Source organism: Pseudophryne corroboree, chromosome 6 (assembly GCF_028390025.1).
Source record: "Pseudophryne corroboree isolate aPseCor3 chromosome 6, aPseCor3.hap2, whole genome shotgun sequence".
NCBI classification, from domain to species: Eukaryota; Metazoa; Chordata; class Amphibia; order Anura; family Myobatrachidae; genus Pseudophryne; species Pseudophryne corroboree.
This window is the reverse complement of record NC_086449.1, coordinates 767,575,980-767,595,010: the sequence shown is the minus strand read 5'-3', so window position 1 is coordinate 767,595,010 and position 19,031 is coordinate 767,575,980.

The following is a 19,031-nucleotide window of genomic DNA, read 5'->3' as shown; positions in this document are numbered from 1 at the left end:
TGAAAGGGAGTACCTCCAGGGTTTTTCTAGAGTCCAGATCCACAGACCAGGATCTCAGCCACAATATCCGGCGAGCCAGGACTGACGTAGTAGAAGCCTTGGATGCTAGGATACCGGCATCAGAAGCTGCCTCTTTAATATAGCAAGAAGCTGTGACAATATATGACAAGCATTGTCTAGCATGGTCAGAAAAGATTTCAGCTTCTAACTCCAAGGCCCATGCTTCAATAACCTCTGCAGCCCATGTTGCTGCAATAGTGGGCCTTTGTGCAGCACCAGTGAGGGTGTAAATCGCTTTCAGACAACCCTCCACACGTTTATCCATAGGCTCTTTTAGAGACGTGACGGTAGTGACAGGTACAGCTGAGGAAACCACCATCCTAGCCACATGTGAGTCTACTGGAAGAGGCGTTTCACAATTCTTAGACAGCTCTGGTGTGAGGGGATAGCAAGCCAGTATCTTCTTTTGAGGCACAAACTCCATACCCGGGTTTTCCCAGGGTTCCTGACGTATATCCACTAGGTGGTCAGAGTGAGGTAATGCTTGTTGAACCACCTTCTGATGCTTGAACCTATCTGGTTTCTTAGGAGGGACGGATGGCTTGGGATCATCCGTAATCTGCAGAATCAACTTAATAGCCTCCAAAAGATCAGGAACATCCACATGTGAACTACCCTCCCCATCAGCCGTATCTGAGTCAGAACCTGTGCGGTCAGTGTAAGTGCCGTCTTCATCAGATGAGGTGTCAGTGATAGCAGTGGATTGTGAGGAGACAAGAGCTGGCTTAGAGGACCCCTTGGGCTTAGGCGAGCGAGGATCAGACTTTTTAGTAGTCAGGGACTGGTTCAACTTCCTCAATTGAGCAGATAAATCGTCCGCCCACGGCGGGTTAGCTGCAGGGACCACATACGGCTGTACCGGCATAGGGGGTCCCATAGGGGGTGTTAGTTTATTAACTAGTGTATGTAGAAGCGTGGAAAAAATCGGCCCATGATGGGTCATTATGTACCCCCATTGCCACAGTCCCACTGGGGGACAAGGAGCCCCCAGAACCAGAGCCCCCAGCTGCTATATTTTCCTCATAGGGGTCTGTGGCTTCATCAACACCTGTAGTGTGTTCAGCCCCAGAACCGTTCCCCTCAGAAGCAGACATGATATAACTTGCAGTATCAGGTAACACAGTACAATTATCAGCAGCACAATACCTCTTACCCAAACCCCTGCGCAGTGTAGTCAGCACTAGCAGAGATAAAGGAGAGATATGGTAACTAAATCACAGAGAAAAATACGTATTAAAGTATATCTTTGTGAAAATCCTATATCAATATAAAACCTGACGCACCAAGCCCCCTTAGGTTATAGAATATAGGGATAGCAAGTTGAGTGAAAGACACAAAATGGACACCACTCAGCTAGCTAATGCATACACAGATAGTCACAGTTTGTACAATGCAGAGGTTATTACTAACAATATTACTGCACTGGACTAGCTTATATATATAGCTATGTAGTCAATAGATATAACACTGCACAGTAAGAACTGGATGTATATCACAGGGTAATTGTACTAGAAAACCTTGACTAAATGCACTCTTTCTTAACTAGCACTGTCTAAAAAGGCAGGTAGAATACTTAAGTGTCATGTAAAGTCACAGCACTGACAACCAGGCGGCTTTACACAGGAGGATTTGCCCAAGCAGTCCCAGGAACAGTGCAGCCGAGAGATAATGGCTCCCAGACACTGACAGGGAGTGAGGGAGAGACAGATATGCAGCTCCAGGGCGGGAACATTTGCGGGAAATGGCGCGCTGGGGGAGGGGCTTCAGGTCTAAGCCTTATCACCCTGCTGGCAAAACCACTGGGTACTGTTGGCTACTGAAAATAGGTTAGAGAGAAAACCTGACCTGCACCCATGCCCTGGTGATCTAGTGGGATCGCCTGTTCTGCCACAGTGTCCACCGCCAGCGCGTGCGGCCCGCCTACCACTGACCGCGCCGGATCGCGATAAAGACCGGGACCCACTTACCACCTCCCGAAGTGCGGCCACGCGATCCCGTCGTGTGTACCTGACTGTGAAGAAAACCGGAGCCTCCTGCTGTAGTTACCCAGCAACCAGGGCTCGGGTGTACAGCGCCGCTGGGCAGAGCTGGAGCTGCAGCAGTGAATGTCTTCGGACATTTACCACCGCTGCTGCCCTTGTAGTCTTCACTTTTTTCTTCAAAAAAGCTCTTCTTAGGGCTGCCTGGAGCAGCCCCTCTGTTATGTGCCTGCTTACTGCAGCACCAACTACAAAACTGAGCTCCTGTGCAGGGAGGCGGGGTTATAGAGGAGGCAGCACTGTGCATTCTGGGAAGTCAAAGCTTTGAGTCTGTTGGTGCCTCGGATCAAGATCCTACTCTACACCCCCAATGTCTATCCTTGTGGAGCCCAGTGTACCCCGCAGCAGAAATAAAATCATCTTTATAACAGTTGTAAGCTTTGTATTTAATAACTAAATGTACGCATGTTATAAACCCAATAAGCAGTTATGTGATTCTATGTTTCATAATTTGGTATTGATTAGAATGTTCATTGCAATAATCAATGAACATAGCCAGCTAGTACATGTAATTTCCTTAAATTAATTACATAGATGTTTCTGTGAGAAACTATTTTGTTGAAAGCAATATGAATTCTCCAGCTGCAGTCACAAGGACATCTAGTTAACTCCCAGGCTGAGATAAAACTTTAATTGCGTATGAGAACATTAAAGGAGTATGTTTTGGAATGTCCAGGTGACAATAGAAAGAAGGCTTTCAAGATTAATGTCCAGATGGCGATAAGGAAAAGGCATTCTCATTAAATTAATGAGCAAATACTGATAAGAATATACATACAGGAATGTTATAATTGGTTTCACTAAATCATTGTTTATCTTTGCACATGGTGTACTTTGATTGGCTAACACACTGTCATACCTTTATTCCTCTGTGCATTAATATAGGCTCCTAAAATAACAAGTCAGATCAGAAATGACTTGCTGAGCTTCTACATACAGTTTCTCCTGTGTATTGTCTCATTATTTATGGTCTCCAGCTGGCTGCTAAGTACAGAACCATTGACTGATTTTCAAGGGTATTAAACAGATGACTGAAGGGCGTTGATATACGGAGTCTATCTCCTACAAGAGTTAACACGAAGAATCTGGGATAAGATACCGGTCCTATATGTTAACATAGTGAAGACAGCCCACAAACAGGCTATTGATCCATGTTAACTGCAGCGGGCTGCTATCAGGACTATTTGAATAGTCCTGGGTGATCACTTAGGCCAGGCATGTCCAAACTGCGGCCCTCCAGCTGTTGAGAAATGACACATCCCAGCATGCCCTGACACAGCTTTAGCATTCTCTGACAGCAAAACTGTGTCAGGGCATGCTGGAATATGTAGTTTCACAACAGCTGGAGGGCCGCAGTTTGGACATGCCTGACTTAGACTGTAGTAAATTATTCTGTTTTGTTATTTATTTTAGATATTTGTGAATAGATATTCCTGTTTTGCACAAAACTTTTATACTATTTAATTTTTCATTTTTGTTATGCACCATTCATATACAGGTTGAGTATCCCATATCCAAATATTCCGAAATACGGAATTTTTGGAGTAGGACAGAGATAGTGAAAACTTTGTTTTATGATGGCTCATTGTACACAAACTTTGTTTAATACACAAAGTTATTAAAAATATTGTATTAAATGACCTTCAGGCTGTGTGTATAAGGTGTATGTGGAACATAAATGAATTGTGTGAATGTACACACACTTTGTTTAATGCACAGTTATTAAAAATATTAGCTAAAATGACCTTCAGGCTGTGTGTATAAGGTGTATATGAAACATAAATGCATTCTGTGATTAGACATAGGTCCCATCGCCATGATATCTCATTATGGTATGCAATTATTCCAAAATACGGAATATTCCGATATCCAAAATACTTCTGGTCCCAAGCATTTTGGATATGGGATACTCAACCTGTATTAAATCATAGTTCTTTCAATTCTGAGTGATTCAATGGCATAAAATATGGATCTCAAAAGCATCAAACCTTCCGAATTATGAGTAAAATAAGTTATTATTTTTAATGCCCATGGGGTACTATTGGAGGAGTAAAGATGAATGTAGTTTATACCACCTGCAATTCATTTCAGGTGTCAAATTTGTGGCCCAAGACTAGTTAACCCTTGCAAAACTACAGCTACTAATTCAAAACGGTAAAATATGGTGTGTGGCCAGTGTATTTCATGCCCAAAACAGCGTTGGGCCAAGCAAAATACAAGTGGGTCATATGAAGTGACCACGCTTTGTTCATTTCAGGTGTAAAATTTGTGGCCCAAAGTGGCAATTTATAACAAGATTTTGGTTACCTACCGGTAAATCCTTTTCTCGTAGTCCGTAGAGGATGCTGGGGTTCACATTAGTACCATGGGGTATAAACGGGTCCACCAGGAACCATTGGCACTTTAAGAGTTTGAGAGTGTGGGCTGGCTCCTCCCTCTATGCCCCTCCTACCAGACTCAGTCTAGAAACTGTGCCCGAGGAGACGGACATCTTCGAGAGAAGCATTTAACACAGATAGTGGCGAGATTCATACCAGCTCACACATACAAGGCACATCAAGCTAACTTAGCTTGAAAACTCAGCAACCGCTGAAACATTACTCACCAAGTAACAACGCAGTACTCAACTAAAACGAAGTTGTACTAAACCAAACCATGACAGCAGGAAAACGAAGCGCTGGGCGGGCACCCAGCATCCTCTACGGACTACGAGAAACCAAATTCCTATTTTCTGTTACGTCCTAGAGGATGCTGGAGTCCACATTAGTACCATGGGGATGTACCAAAGCTCCCAGAATGGGAGGGAGAGTGCAGAGGCTCCTGCAGAACTGACTGACTCAACTTCAGATTATCAGAGTCCAAAGTATCGAACTTGTAGAACTTTGCAAATGTGTTCGACCCAGACCAAGTTGCAGCTCGGCAAAGTTGTAAAGCCGAGACACCCCGGGCAGCCACACAAGAAGACCTCACCTTACGAGTAAAGTGGGCCTTGACAGACGTAGGACACGGCAATCCTGCCGTAGAATACGCATGCTGGATAGTGAACCTGATCCAGCGAGAGATCGTCTGCTCAGAAGAAGGACACCCAATTTTCTTGGGATCATACAGGACAAAAAGAAAGTCAGATTTTCTGTGACGAACAGTCCTCTTCACATAGATTTTCAGAGCCAACCACTGGCACCACAATAGGTTGGTTGATATGAAATAGCTCAGCTCTATCTTTGTTGTAGATCAAGTATGGGCTTTTACAGGAAAAAGCCCCCAACTCCGACAGACGTCTAGCAGAAGCTAAGGCCAACAACGTGACAGCCTTCCATGTAAGAACTTTGACCTTAACCTTCTGTAGAGGCTCGAACCAGTCCGATTGGAGGAACTGCAACACCACGTTAAGGTCCCAAAGCGCCGTTGGCGATACAAAGGGAGGTTGGATGTGCAGAACTCCCTTTAAAAAGGTCTGAACCTCAGGGAGGGCAGCCAATTGTTTCTGGAAGAAAACGGATAGGGACGAAATCTGGACCTTTACAGATCCCTACTTCTGGCCCATAGCCACACCGGCTTGTAGGAAGAGAAGAAACCGTCCCAGTTGAAACTACACTGCAGGAAATTTCTTGGACTCACACCAAGACACATTTTTTTCCAAATGGTAATGTTTCGACGTTACTCCTTTCCTAGCCTGTATCAGGGTAGGAATAACCTTGTTCTGAATTCCCTTTTGAGCTAGTATCAGGCATTCAACTTCCATGCCGTCAAACGTAGCCACGGTAAGTCTTGATAGATGAATGGCCCCTGCTGCAGCAGGTCCTCCCGAAGAGGAAGAGGCCTCAGCTCTTCTTGCAATAGATCCGTGTACCAAGCCCTTCTTGGCCAGTCTGGAGCAATGAGGATCGCTTATACCCTTGTTCTCCTTCTGAGCTTTAGAATTCTTGGGATGAGTGGAAGTGGAGGAAACACGTACACCGACTGGAACACCCACGGAGTCACTAGGGTGTCCACCGCCACTGCTTGCGGGTCCCTCGACCTGGAACAATACCGCCGAAACTTCTTGTTGAGACGAGAGGCCATCATGTCGATCTGGGGTATGCCCCAAAGATCTGTTACCTCCTTGAACACCTCTGGATGGAGACCCCACTCCCCTGGAATGAGATTGTGTCTACTGAGGAAGTCCACTTCCCAGTCGTCTACTCCCGGAATGAAGATTGCTGACAGCACCAACGCGTGTTTTTCTGCCTAGAGGATAATTCTTATTACCTCTGACATTGCAGCTCTGCTCTTCGTTCCGCCCTGTCGGTTTATGGAAGTCACTGTTGTCACATGGGCCGTTCAAGAGCAGTCAGACAGATTGCTCAGAAGATAGGCAGCTTGAAGACCTTTGTAGATGGCTATTAGTTCCAGAATGTTTATCGGCAGGTCGGCTTCCAGACTTGACCACCTTCCTTGGAAGGTTTCCCCTTGAGTGACTGTGCCCCAGCACTGGAGACTTGCATCTGTGGTTAGAAGGATCAAGTCCTGAGCCTCGAACCTGCGGCCTTTCAGAAGGTGAGGCAGTTGAAGCCACCAGAGGAGTGAAATCCTGGCCTTTGGTGACAGACGTATTCTCTGGTGCATGTGTAGATGGGATCCTGACCACTTGTCCAGGAGATATTAAGCAAGCAGAAAAAAAGCATTCCTTTGGTAGGGCACACAGAGAATAATACAACTTAAATTTACTATTAAGTCATTGTCCCTTAGGACAATGACCACTTATGTTAAAATATAACTTTTATTATATACAGTTAATAGCTAGCGAAATATGTGAAGGTGAAAAAATATAATTGTGAATAAATAAAGTGATGTTAAAAAAGCTAAACCACTGGGTGTATATACTTGGTTTATTATTCCTAATTAGGGTAAATTCCTAATTGCTGAAACAGTGTGCTGTCACTATGGTCCTCATTCCGAGTTGTTCGCTCGCTAGCTACTTTTAGCAGCATTGCACACGCTAGGCCGCCGCCCTCTGGGAGTGTATCTTAGCTTAGCAGAATAGCGAACGAAAGAGTAGCAGAATTGCGATTAAATAATTCTTAGCAGTTTCTGAGTAGCTCGAGACTTACTCCTACACTGCGATCAGCTCAGCCCGTTTCGTTCCTGGTTTGACGTCACAAACACGCCCTGCGTTCGGCCAGCCACTCCCCCATTTCTCCAGACACTCCTGCGTTTTATCCTGGCACGCCTGCATTTTTCCGCACACTCCCAGAAAACGGTCAGTTCCGCCCAGAAACACCCACTTCCTGTCAATCACACTCCGATCACTTCAACTATGAAAATTCTTCGTTCGGACGTGAGTAAATCTACTAAGTTTTGTGCTAAAATACTTAGCGCATGCGCACTGCGTACCATGCGCATTTTTGCCTTAATCGCTCGTTGCGAAAATCGGCAACGAGCAAACAACTCGGAATGACCCCCTATGTGACGCTTTTAAGGAGATAATGTGTTGTGAATTGTTGGACTTGGTATCAATCTAAATGTAGTCCAAGATCTGTTACTGTACTTCAATTAATTATGAATGGCTTCCTGTTAGTGGTGTGTGCATAACCAATTATTAACAGCTCCTATTCAGCATACTGGACAGTAACCATCATGCATTGATCTTGGACATATATGCCAAGCAATATCCCTCAATTCAAACCTGATAACACTGGTAAATTTTCTTCACATACACATTTCTCCATACACTTTTGGTAGCTGCTTCATAAATTAACATGCTATCTTAGACAAATTACATGTGCCTGTTAATCCGATGGCTAATATATGCATGTGTATGCTAAGAGCAGCTAGATATACAGGAGCTCTAATGCTGATTCGGATACACATATATCATAAGTAACAATCAAGTATCATGACTCATATGTGTTCATAAGTTGTATGTGTTCCGTATTTATTGCTTTAAACAAATGTCTCCAGTCTTAATTAAAGGCAGACATAGCCCACTAACAATAATGTCAAGCAGCCGTACGTGTGTGATGATTATTCCTTATGGTGAAATATTCACAAAGCCAGACATATATAAGATATTGGTTTTAGCTCATATTCCGATGTCCTGTTACCAACAGCCTTATGTGTCACTTGATATCGTTTCCTTGTTGTGATTTTATATCTATGATCTTAATTAAAGCGGACATGAATCACTTTCAATAGTCTGTTGCCTTATTTACAGCTATAGACTTGATCTGATTATGCTGCCCGATTGTGGCTCAGTAATCCCGCTGTCAGCGGCTAGAAAGTATCAACCTATTAATGTTTATTGGGTTAATCCTCAGGTATGCCCGCAACTGACAGCCTTGTGTATTGCCCTATAATTGGTAATTATTGTTTAAGATAATAATAATAATAATAATCTTAATTAAGGTAAGCCTAAGCCGCTGTTATTAGTCACATCACAGTGCATATATAGTTGATTATTGAAATGAGACACATGCTGCATCAGACGTACACTCGATATTTTAAAATTCACATATAATTCATATACACTGAGCTGTATCACTGCCGCCGCATATGAACTTCTTCTACATGCAACGGATTGCGGATAACATTTATCTGAATGGATTCATCTAATACGGAAATGTGCGTCTCACTGCCTGCAGCTTAGAGTGGTAACTAATGCGGGCTCTAATGCTCCCCTGTCAGCGGCTACATGTATTGGCTCTTTGGTATTACTATCAAGGCACACATGTTCCGCTGTTTAAAATCTCGTCTGTTCCCGAGTCCACCATATGTTTCCGAGTGTTTCGGATGTCTGCTGGAGATGTGGCCGGTCTCGAGGCACTCCTTGCCATATATGGTGGCAGTGCCCGGGACTAGCTTCCTTCTGGCAACAGGTTCATTCTATTACCAGGCGTATCACAGGACTCCCAATACCTGAGACACCTGAGTTTTGGTTACTTAATTTGATTAACCTACCATTATCCCAGTTTAAGAACTCCCTATTGCAACATTTAATGAATGCTGCTAGAGTGACCATTCCGTGCTTCTGGAGATCTCAGGTACAGCCTCCCATTGCCAGATGGTTCCTAAGAATCGATCACTATATGGCAATGGAAGACTTGACGGCTTCTTCCGAACAGTCTGTGTCCCGATTCACAGCCGTCTGGTTTGACTGGCTGGAATTAAAGGGAACGCAGGAATACAAAACTTCTGTGCTACATTCCATCCCTACGACACCTTAGGGCTGTGATGGAGATGGCGGTTCTTATTCTCTTTCTCTTTTTCTTTCCCTTTCTTTGTCTGTCCTTTATGCTTCTTGTATGTTCTATTTTCCCTGATATTAATATCTGAAGATAATACAGATTAATGTCTCTAGTTAAGTGGGCTAATTATGGCATACATTGCTTTTGTTTCTTGTATTCTTAGTTTACGATTGGAACGACAGCTTCTGCTATAAGAATACTTGTATTATTTGTAATTCCATTGTGCAGTATACTGTTGTTATCTCTTTATTAATAAAAACTCAATTTGCAAAAAAAAAATAAAAAATCTCGTTTGTTCATGCACATACATATGGTCATTAGCTGTTACAGCAAAATATACATAACACCAAGCATATATTAAGTAATTACAGGGCTTTCACACCCATTTAGCAGTGGATTTAGCTAAATAAAAACGGACACGTTTCCACGTCTACCGCTCAGCCTCATGTGCACACTTGTCCAGGAGATCCAGTTGGAAGGACCGAGCGTGAAACCTCCTGTATTGCAGGGCCTCGTAAGAGGCCACCATCTTTCCCAGAAGGCAAATGCACTGATTAACCGACAACTGGGTTGGCTTCAGGACGTCCCGGACCATTGTTTGTATCACCAACGCTTTTTCCTCTGGAAGAAACACCCTCTGCAATTCCGTGTCGAGGATCATTCCCAGAAAGAACAACCTCCTGTATGCTTCCAATTGTGATTTTGGAAGATTGAAGACATGTTCCCTGAGAAGCTGGGTCGTGAGAGCTATGGACCATAACAGCTTCTCCTTGGATGATGCTTTTATCAGCAGATCGTCCAGATATGGAATTATGTTCACCCCCTGTCTGCAGAGGAGAACCATCATTTCCGCCATCTCCTTGGTGAATACCCTTGGTGCTGTGGAGAGGGAGAATGGCAGGGCCTGGAACTGAAAATGACAGTCCAACAGTGCGAATCGAAGATAAGCTTGATGCAGTAGCCAAATCGGAATATGGAGGTACGCATCCTTGATATCCAGGAATACCAGGAATTCCCCCTCCTCCAGACCTGATATCACTGCCCTCAGAGACTCCATTTTGAACTTGGAACTCCCTCAGAAAGGGGTTTAGTGATTTTAAGTTCAGAATGGGCCTGACCGAACCGTCCGGTATCGGTACCACGAAAAGGTTTGAATAGTAACCTTTGTTTTGCATATGAGGTGGTACTGGCACAATGACCTGTGCCCCCACCAACTTCTGGACGGCTGCTTGCAGTACAGTCCTGTCCGCCAGCAGAGCTGGCAAGCCTGATTTGAAAAATCGGTGAGGAGGGAGATTCTGAAATTCCAGCCTGTACCTCCGAGACACAATATCTTGCACCCAGGGGTCCAGGCAGGATGACTCCCAGACGTGACTGAAATGCCTGAGTCTCGCTCCCACCGGCCCCACCTCCGGGGTGTGCCGTCCATCGTCATGCGCAGGACTTTGGTGTACCTGAAGTAGGTTTCTGTTCCTGGGAACCTGCAGCCGTAGATTCTTGTACTTGGGCCGACCTCCCCGAAAGAAGGTGTTTGACGGCTTGGCCTTTCTGGGCTTGGGAAACCGAAAGGGCTGTGATGTAGCTGAAGAAAAGGGTTTCTTCAGAGCAGGTATAGCTGAGGGAAGAAAGGGCGACTTACCAGCTGTACCCGTGGAGATCCACGCATCTAACGCTTCCCCAAAGAGAGCCTGACCTGTGTAGGGTAGGGTCTCCACACTTCTCCTGGATTCCGCGTCAGCAGACCACTGGCGCAACCACAGTCCTCGACGAGCTGATACAGACATGGAAGAAATTCCCGCAGCCATGGAACCCAGGTCTTTCATGGATTCTACCAGAAATCCTGCCGAATCCTGAAAGTTACGTAAAAACAATTCAACATCACATTTCTCCATAGTATCCAAGTCTTCAAGTAACGTGCTTGACCACTTTACTATAGCTTTGGCAATCCAAGCACTGGCAATAGTGGGACGTAGACTGCCCCAGAATCCGTGTACATGGATTTGAGCGTATTATCAATTTTACGATCAGCTGGCTCTTTCAAGACAGAAGATCCTGGAACAGGTAAAAAATAAGATTTTAAACCTACCGGTAAATCTTTTTCTCCTAGTCCGTAGAGGATGCTGGGGACTCTGTAAGGACCATGGGGATTATACCAAAGCTCCAGAGCGGGCGGGAGAGTGCGGATGACTCTGCAGCACCGATTAGCAAACATGAGGTCCTCATCAGCCAGGGTATCAAACTTGTAGAATTTTGCAAAAGTGTTTGAACCCGACCAAGTCGCCGCTCGGCAAAGCTGTAATGCCGAGACGCCTCGGGCAGCCGCCCAAGAAGAGCCCACCTTCCTAGTGGAATGGGCCTTTACCGAATTTGGCAACGGCAATCCAGCCGTAGAATGAGCCTGATGAATCGTGCTACAGATCCAGCGAGCTATAGTCTGCTTAGAAGCAGGAGCGCCAACCTTGTTGGCAGCATACAGAACAAACAGTGCCTCTGTTTTCCTAATCCGAGACGTCCTGGCTACATAAATTTTTAAGGCCCTGACTACATCAAGGGACTTGGAATCCTCCAAGTCACCCGTAGCCACAGGTACCACAATAGGTTGGTTCATATGAAACGATGAAACCACCTTAGGAAAAATAGCTCAACTCTGCTCTATCTACATGGAAAATCAGATAGGGGCTTTTGTGAGATAAAGCCGCCAATTCGGACACCCGCCTTGCAGACGCCAAGGCCAACAACATGACCACTTTCCAAGTGAGAAATTTTAAGTTAACCGTTTGAAGAGGTTCAAACCAGTGAGATTTTAGGAACTGTAACACTACGTTAAGGTCCCATGGTGCCACTGGGCGCACAAAAGGAGGCTGGATGTGCAGCACTCCCTTTACAAAAGTCTGGACTTCTGGGAGAGAAGCCAATTCCTTCTGAAAGAAAAATGATAGGGCCGAAATCTGTACCTTAATGGAGCCTAACTTTAGGCCCATATCCACTCCCGTCTGTAGAAAGTGGAGAAAACGGCCCAGATGGAAATCTTCCGTAGGAGCATTCTTGGCTTCACACCAAGATACATACTTCCTCCAGATACGGTGATAATGTTTCACCGTCACCTCCTTCCTAGCCTTTATCAGAGTAGGGATGACTTCCTCCGGAATACCTTTCCCAGCTAGGATTTGGTGTTCAACCGCCATGCCGTCAAACGTAACCGCGGTAAGTCTTGGAACACGCAGGGCCCCTGCTGCAACAGGTCCTACCTGAGAGGAAGAGGCCACGGATCTTCTGTGATCATTTCCTGAAGATCTGAATACCAGGCCCTTCGAGGCCAATCTGGAACAATAAGTATTGTTTGCACACTTTTTTGTCTTACGATTCTCAATATTTTTGAGATGAGCGAAAGAGGAGGGAACACATAGACCGACTGAAACACCCATGGTGTCACCAGGGCGTCCACCGCTACTGCCTGAGGGTTCCTTGACCTGGCACAATACCTCCGAAGCTTCTTGTTGAGGCGTGACGCCATCATGTCTATTTGAGGAAGACCCCAACGACTTATTATCTCTGCAAAAACTTCTTGATGAAGTCCCCACTCTCCTGGATGGAGATCGTGTCTGCTGAGGAAGTCTGCTTCCCAGTTGTCCACTCCCGGAATGAAGACAGCTGACAGCGCGCTTACGTGATTTTCCGCCCAGCGAAGAATCCTGGTGGCTTCCGCCATTGCCACCCTGCTCCTTGTCCCGCCTTGGCGGTTTACATGAGCCATGGCTGTGACGTTGTCTGATTGAATCAGAACCGGTAGGTCGCAAAGAAGATACTCCGCTTGTCTTAGGCCGTTGTATATGGCCCTCAATTCCAGTACGTTGATGTGTAGACACACCTCCTGGCTTGACCATAGTCCCTGAAAATTTCTTCCTTGTGTGACTGCTCCCCATCCTCGGAGGCTCGCATCCGTGGTCACCAGGACCCAGTCTTGAATACCAAATCTGCGACCCTCGAGAAGGTGAGCACTCTGCAGCCACCACAGGAGAGACACCCTGGCCCTGGGGGACAGGCTTATCTTCTGATGTATTTGTAGATGGGACCCCGACCACTTGTCCAGAAGGTCCCACTGAAATGTCCTCGCATGAAACCTGCCGAAGGGGATGGCCTCGTAGGCCGCTACCATTTTTCCCAGTACTCTAGTGCATTGATGGACTGACACTCTTTTTGGTTTTAGCAGGTCTCGTGGCATGGGCGCCGCCATGACAGTTTTCCTCAGACTGCCGCATCAGCCAATCCGGAGCTTGGCCGCACCTCCTCATTTCACTTCCAGCCAATGCCTGCAGACTGGGGGGTATATCAGGAGCAGCAGGGTGAGTCAGTCCTTGTCCTGGACTTCGTGTCACTCCTATGACCTGTGTGTCTGGCTCCGTTCTCCAGTTCCCCTGCGTACCTGTTCTGCCTTCCAGTTTGAACCTAATCTTCCGTGGAACCACAAGCACCAGCAACCCTGGTACCTCTGGTCAGGCTTCACACCTTTACCATCCACAGTGTGCTCCAGCCTCTGCAGTAGAGACTTCCCTCCAGGTGCATCTCGTTACCCACACCTGTTCATCAGCCTGTAAGCTGCCAGTGTTATCTCCAACTGCACTGAGAACCTTAACGCTAGTCTGCTGCAACTGCTACCAGCCTTGCTATTTCCACCATCATCTCTGCTGGCTCCACAACCCAAGAACTATCGGTTCCCATACCGACTCATCGATCCCCTGATCGATTGAACCTATTATACAAACTTTGCCATAGACTCTCAGCTTCCACGCTGTTCATTCTCATCTGCATCGTTACTGTTATTATTTCTGCTGCCATATTGTTCCAACTTATTGTTTAATAAACCACTTTGCGCACATGCGCAGGAATCCAATCCGGCCTCCTCACTTCCTCCACATTACTACCACTGACCCACTAGCGCCCCCCCCCCCCGTCCGGGAACACAAACAAAACAGAACCTGACAGTAAGTCCAGGACCGATGGACTCGGATGGTGGTCAGAGTATGGGGTCAGGGCCTTACAAAATCTGGTCTCCCGCTTGGATGGTCAAGAGGCTGCGCAGCAGCAGATGTTCCATTTCCTGCAAGGAATGTCCTCCCGGCTCAATACACTACAACAATCCACCTTGAAAAAGCTGCGCCAGCAGTGAAACGCGTTGGTGATAAGACTGGGACCTTCAAACCACAAGATACGCCTGCAATCCGACTATTGGGAACGGTGACCCCTATGGAACAACTTCTGGGAAGACAATAACATCAGGACCTTGCTATGGTTCAATTCCCACACTAGTACCAGCACGGGACAACTAAACAAGTGAGAGGATCTCCATTTTCACGGAGTGCTAACCGATTGGAGGACTCACCACAGTGAACTGGTAACACCGTATATCACTTTCCCTAGGATAAGGCTTCTTGCAATATACCCAGCATTTCAAGAATTTTTCTCAAAACTAAGCAGTGTTGATCTTGGCCCTATTTTTTATATTTTTTTTGAATTTTGGTACCATTATTGATTTTTACTAATATTATCTGTTGCAACAGTAATTATTTGTCAATATACATGAAATTGATGACGTGTCAATATACATGAAATTGATGACGTATGTTCTTAATAAATTTCTTATTATATATCTAATTAGTTATCAGCGCTGAATTGTTTTCACCTTTTCTGTTCACTACAACAATCTCTGCCTAGTGCTCTCATTCCTTCAGTTCTAGTTACCCCCGCTCCTGCAAGTTCAGCGGGTTCTCCTTAACCGGCTGCATCAACTCCAGTGTCACGCTTGCACCTGCCCGTGCCTAGCAAATATGATGGCAGTCCCAAGTTATGTCGCGGGTTTCTTAATCAATGTGAAATCCAGTTTGAGTTGTTATCACACAATTTTCCCACGCCAAGATCCAAGGTTGCTTATATTATATCACTGCTCTCTGGATCAGCCTTGAGTTGGGTGTCTCCTCTGTGGGAGCGTGCTGATCTCCTTATGAATAACTACACAGAATTTGTGTCAACCTTTAGACGCATCTTTGATGAACCAGGTCGTGCAACATCAGCTTCTTTTCCAACTCCGTCAAGGTACCCGTAGCATGGGTCAATACGTCATCCAGTTCCAGACGTTGGCTGCAGAGATTCAATGGAATAACCAAGCGCTGGTAGCAGCCTTCTGGCATGGACTCTCTGACCGAATTAAAGATGAATTAGCCACCCGTGACATTCCTGAGCAATTATCAGATTTAATTTCTTTATGTATCAAGTTGGACTCTCGCATTCGCGAACGCAACAGTGAGCGTGCTCGTAGTGAGCCCCGCAAGCCGAGATTGGTACCTCCGACACAATTTCAGCCTCCACCTTCTAACGAGCCTATGCAAATTAATAGGCCCCGCTTAACCCCTGAGGAGCGGTCAAGAAGACTTAGAGAGAGACTGTGTCTTTATTGTGCGGCTACAGGTCACCAAATCAATTCTTGTACAGCGCATTCGGGAAACGCCAGATCCTGACTTGTAAAGGAGGAGTCAAGTTGGGATCTTCTAGACAAGCTCCTTCAAATCAAGACCTTATCCTTCCTGTGACTTTAGAGACTAGGGCGGGACTCCAGTCTGTATCCGCGTTAGTGGACTGTGGAGCGGCCGGAAACTTTATTACCCAAGCTGCAGTTGATAAGTTCCGTCTGCCTATCTGCGAACTCATATATCCAGCCTATATCACTGCAGTGGATGGTAGACGAATTTCCAAGGGTTCCATCTCTCATCAAACCAAGCCAGTTGTTCTGGGAGTCGGGTTCCTGCATTCGGAATTAATTGAGTTTCTAGTCATCCCTCAGGCAACCCAGGAGATCGTTTTGGGTATGCCCTGGCTCCAGCTACATAATCCGCAGATTGACTGGTCCACGTTACAACTGACTTCTTGGGGTTCACACTGCCATCAGTCCTGAATAGCCCAAGTTCATCCTGTGAGGTCTTCAGAAGTTAAAATTCAGTCAAGTCTTCCTGTGGCCTACCAAGATTTCTCTGACGTCTTCAGCGAAAAGGGCGCCGATGTTCTGCCGCCCCATAGAGAGTGGGATTGCCCCATCGATCTCATTCCCGGCAAAAAGCCACCTAGAGGGCGTACTTATCCGTTATCCGTACCTGAAACCGAGGCAATGAGTGAGTACATCAGGGAGAATTTACAGAAAGGATTCATCCGCCCTTCGTCTTCACCCGCTGGAGCGGATTTTTTCTTTGTTAAAAATAAAGATGGAGGATTACGTCCATGCATCGATTACCGGGGGCTCAATGATATTACCGTCAAAAACAGCTATCCATTACCTCTCATCACTGAATTATTTGACAGAGTCAAGGGAGCCCGCATCTTCACCAAGTTAGATCTCCGCGGTGCCTACAATCCCATCAGGATCCGAAGTGGTGATGAATGGAAAACTGCCTTTAATACTCGGGATGGTCATTACGAGTACCTAGTAATGCCATTCAGGTTGAGCAATGCCCCAGCAGTGTTCCAGCACTTTGTTAACGAAATCTTCCGTGATGTCCTGTATAAATATCTCGTAGTCTACCTGGATGATATCCTTATCTTCTCTCAAGATCTCTCCTCACATCGCCTACAAGTTCGTGAGGTCCTCCGACGTCTTCGTGAGAACCGTCTCTACGGCAAGTTGTCTAAATGTACCTTCGAAGTTTCTTCCATACCCTTCTTAGGGTATATAATTTCTGGATCGGATCTCCAGATGGACCCGACAAAGTTAGAAGCTATTGCTAATTGGTCTATTCCGAGTACTCTCAAGTCCATTCAGCGATTCCTGGGATTCGCTAATTATTATAGGAAGTTCATCAGAGGATTCTCAACTCTCATTGCTCCTATTACCAGCCTAACTCGAAAGGGGGCAGATCATTCCAACTGGTCAGAAGATGCCTTGGCTGCGTTTCAAAAAAATCAAGCAGGCTTTCATGTCCGCCCCAGTTCTGTCGCAACCAGATGTTAACAAGCCATTCGAGTTGGAGGTAGATGCTTCTACAGTGGGAGTTGGAGCTGTTCTCTCCCAAATAGGGGCTGATGGGAAGATTCATCCTTGTGGGTTCTTCTCTCGCAAATTCCTTCCTGCGGAAGCTAATTGTTCCATCGGTGACCAAGAATTACTGGCGATCAAGCTGGCTCTTGAGGAGTGGAGGTATCTCCTGGAAGGGGCAAAGTTTCCAATTAACATCTACACAGATCACAAGAACTTGCTCTACTTAAAGGCAGCCCAGTGTCTTAATCCTCGCCAGTCCCGGTGGGCAATGTTCTTCTCTCGTTTCAACTTCAAGCTTCATTTCCGCCCAGGTTCTCAGAATACCAAAGCTGATGCTCTGTCCCGATCTATGGAATCCGAAGAGGAGACGTCCGATTCAGTTCCGCATTCCATTCTGAATCCAGTTGTGTTTGCCTCGTCTCAAGTTACTCCTGTTCCGCCTCCTGGCAAGATTTTTGTTTCTCCTGAGCTTCGTCCCAAGTTGCTGTCTTGGGCTCATCAGTCTAAGTTCACTGGGCATCCTGGTGTCCTAAAGACTTTCAAGTTCCTGTCTGAAACTTACTGGTGGCCGAAAATGAAGGTCGACATCAAGGACTTCGTGGCGTCCTGCCCCAAGTGTGCTCAACACAAGACTCCCTGTCAGTCTCCGGCAGGTCAGTTACAGCCGTTATCAGTACCCAGCCGTCCCTGGTCACACCTGTCCATGGACTTTATCTCTGATCTTCCCTCCTCCCAAGGATTCAATACCATCTGGGTAGTTGTCGACAGGTTTACCAAAATGGCCCAATTTGTTCCACTCCAAGGTCTTCCTTCTGCTCCGAAACTTGCTCAAGTCTTCCTACGGGAGATTTTTTGTTTACATGGACTGCCTACTGAAATTATATCTGACTGTGGAGTTCAGTACGTGGCAAGATTTTGGAGAGCCCTTTGTTCTGCCATGCAAGTCAACCTTAAGTTTTCGTCAGCCTACCACCCTCAGACGAATGGACAGACGGAAAGGGTGAATCAAGAATTGGAGACCTTCTTAAGACTTTATGTTTCATCTTCCCAAGATGACTGGGTAGACCTGCTTCTGTGGGCTGAATTCGCTCACAACTTTCGCTATCATACTGCCACGGAAACCACTCCGTTCTTTGCTGTATATGGGCAACATCCTCGTGTCCCAGATTTCCAAGACCTACCTAACATCGATGTTCCTGCAGCCACCTCTGTTCTAAGTCAGTTTTCATCAACTTGGAGGAAAATTCATGTTTCCCTTAAAAAGGCTTCAAGTCGATACAAGTTCTTTGCCGACCGCAAAAGACGTGCAGTTCCCAGCCTAAAACCCAATGATAAGGTTTGGCTTTCCACTCGGAACCTTCGTCTCAGAGTGCCGTCGATGAAGTTTGCACCACGCTTCATTGGTCCTTTTCCCATTGACAAAGTCATCAGTCCTGTGGCTTACAAGCTCAAATTGCCTCCTTCTTTACGAATACCTAATGCCTTTCATGTCTCTCTCCTCAGACCTTTGATCCTGAATCGTTTCCAAAGAGCTCTTCCAGTTGGTCCCAAAATACGAACCCAGCGGGGCATTGAGTTCGAAATAGAGAAGATTCTGGATTCCCGTTGCCGCTACGGTCGTCTGCAATATCTCATCGACTGGTCCGATTATGGTCCTGAGGAGAGGAGTTGGGTAAATGCTACAGATGT